The 2,772-nt window shown below is 39.6% G+C and overlaps 1 pseudogene; it reads right to left on the bottom strand.

The window, feature by feature from the left end:
- Nucleotides 1–1,418: 1,418 nt before the first annotated feature.
- LOC140507916 (BUD13 homolog) lies at nt 1,419–2,534 on the bottom strand (annotated as a pseudogene).
- Nucleotides 2,535–2,772: the final 238 nt, after the last annotated feature.

Raw genomic sequence — 2,772 nt, 5'->3', positions numbered from 1 at the left:
TTTAGGCAACATTGGCATGCCCATGCAAGCTTAGGTTACAAAAAGCTAAAAAGAATAGGTTTTGAGAAATTAAGATAACTCCAACTTGACTCATGTAAAGAAACTATTGATAGCAAAAAAACGGAAGAGATGTCAACTTGGACTACCATCATTTCCTACCAAATTTTGTCCAATGTTAATTAATAGCCAGAAAGAGCCATAGAGCCCAGAATAGTCCTCATATCACAACTCTGAGGCAAGTAGAGAGGCATGGCAACCAAAGACAAACCAAATGTGGAATATCAAATTACTTATTCATCATGATAGATGAGTACTTCATAATACATCAAAGATTACTGAAAAGGAAAGTAAGACTGACATAAGAGAAACCTAATCCAGATTTTTGAATTAAGTGAGAAAGAAGAAAACAGACTAAAAAAATTGACAACACATTTTCATTATTAAGAACAATGAAAGCAACCCATTTGACTTCTAATATAGCTATCCTTGATGTGTTAAATTAGAAGTAGAAATACTAACAACAAAATTCTTCTGGAAGAACAAAATGTCAGAATATCAAGGGAATCAATGAAAAATGCAAAGAAAAACTAGGAGTACCTGATTTCTTTCTCTTCCTCCCTCTTAAAAGTGGTATCTGTGTATTTTCATTAGCATCATAAAGTCAAAAAATTCTAAGATCTAAAAAAAATGTTATGCTCCTGAGAAGTCAGTCCCTTTTCTAGAATGCTCCCCAAGCAAGAATCAATCGCTTTCCTCTTCTTAACTCTCAGATCTGAGCCTTGACTTCTCTTTGGCAATTCTTGGCCAAATGAAGAGGAGGCAAGGCATGACCCCTAGGTTGTCAATGCTTCTATCTAATATATTTCAAGTGAAGAATGAGAGTGCCTTATTTTCACAAATGGAAGAATTGATTCCAACCCAAGTTCTGCTACAAATGGCTGAGCAATGGCCAGAGGGTCATTTTCTAGGAGCATAAGAAGGGAGCAGATGCTGAAACCTTTTAAATTGATCCCTACTTCTAACCCACTTCTACCTCTCTCTTAAGTCTGGGAACATTCCTGCCATTTTCTAGATAAATGAAATAACCATCCCCTGACCCATTAGAAGAGCCCATTTTTTTAGAATCCTCAAGAAAACAGAAAGAAAATATTTTTAAAAAAAGGTTTGTATTTGTTAGAAAAAAAAGAAAAAAGGAGCCAATCAAGAATGAATTCTGGGTACCAGTAAGACTCTCGATGGTGCATGTTTCACTTAAAATACAGGAAAAGCAGTATGAATGACGAAAGAATATGAACTTTTCCCTGGATGGTAGGGCCCCTAGACTAATATCAAGTGCTAAGCCCTCTCCCAGGGTCATTGGTGGCAACCATGAATGGCTGATCTGAGAAAACTGTTGGCCCTGGCTCTGCTTAGCTGTCTTATCTGTCCCTTGCACACCACCAGAACCTACAGCCATTATTGAGATACAGGAAGTATATATGCTTAATAATCCATTTACAAGAAAGTTTGTCAACAGCTTTCTTACTGACAAGTATGGCAACACATTTCTCCTCAGAGTCATTGGACCTGTCCATGCCATCCTAGTGACACTTAGGTGGCCAGATACTGAATCTTTTAGGGGGAGGTGCAGGGTCAGTGTAGTGAGACTTTTCTTTCTTATCTTTATTCCTCTTATCTTGAGTCTTCTTAATGAAGTTTACCATGGAATCACCCTCTTTCTCTAGTTCTCATATCATTTAATCCAGGTCCCCATAATGGGGCAGTGGCTTCTGCATCTCTTTCACTGCTTTCTCCACGTTCTATTGTTGCTGCCGGCTCTAGACAAGACTCTTTTCTCACTGAGTATATTGTTCATTTTTCTCTTTTTAAAAATTGTTTAATTTTTCTCTTTTTTATCATTCCAGTTTCAGGTTCTTCTTGTGGTTAGGCTTTTCTTGAAAAATGTTTTCAGTATTTTGAAATTCAGCTTCCAAATAGTTGGTTTCTTGGTCCCACTTCATGAGCTCCTACTGCTCTTTCCTTTATATCAGACACCAACCCAGTTTTGACCCCAGAAAATACCTGTGTAGTTCTTTCAGTTTGGAAATTGAAGTGAATCAGAAGCCCTGATTCTCTGCTTCTTTCTTGGTGGAGAGAGGTCTAAATCAGAGCCTCCCTTCTGCTTGTTCCATGGAATAGATAGGCCTGAATCAGACCTACTGGTTGCTCCTCACAGGATGAGAAGAATCTTTATCATGCTGGTACTATTTTTTGGTTAAATGGTTTGTCTGGAACTTTCTATGCTTAGAAGAACCTATGGAGTCATGCAGCTGTTTCCTTGACTCAGGAGAGGATGGTGATTGGCTTTTAGACTGAGAAGATTCATATCTGTGTCTACTACTCCTCTCCTTAAGGTCAAGAGAGGACTTAACAGGGACTTTACTACACAGTGATTGGCAGCCCTCAGGAACTAAACTTGGGGAGTTATAATGGATGATGGGTGATGATGAGTCTAAAGAATTACCATGGGCTCTCCTGGGGGGTGTGGAGTCAGGGGAAAATCAGGAAAGGTCACTTTAAGCAGAGAGTCCTAATGGGCCCTCCTGAGATTTGAGGAGTCTGGGGAGTCATCCCAGGCTTTATTTACTGGCAAGAATTCAGGGAGTCATGAATCTGGTGGGTGACAAAGTGATCAATGGTTTTGACAGACCCTCCTGGGTGGTGTGAAGTCTGAGGACTCTTGACAGGCCCTCCTGGGGGTGAGGAGTCTTAGGAATTGTGACAAGCCCTCCA

Source organism: Notamacropus eugenii, chromosome 5 (assembly GCF_028372415.1).
Source record: "Notamacropus eugenii isolate mMacEug1 chromosome 5, mMacEug1.pri_v2, whole genome shotgun sequence".
In the NCBI taxonomy this organism is placed as follows: Eukaryota; Metazoa; Chordata; class Mammalia; order Diprotodontia; family Macropodidae; genus Notamacropus; species Notamacropus eugenii.
Note: the sequence above shows the minus strand (reverse complement) of the source record. Positions and strands in the feature narration are given on the sequence as shown.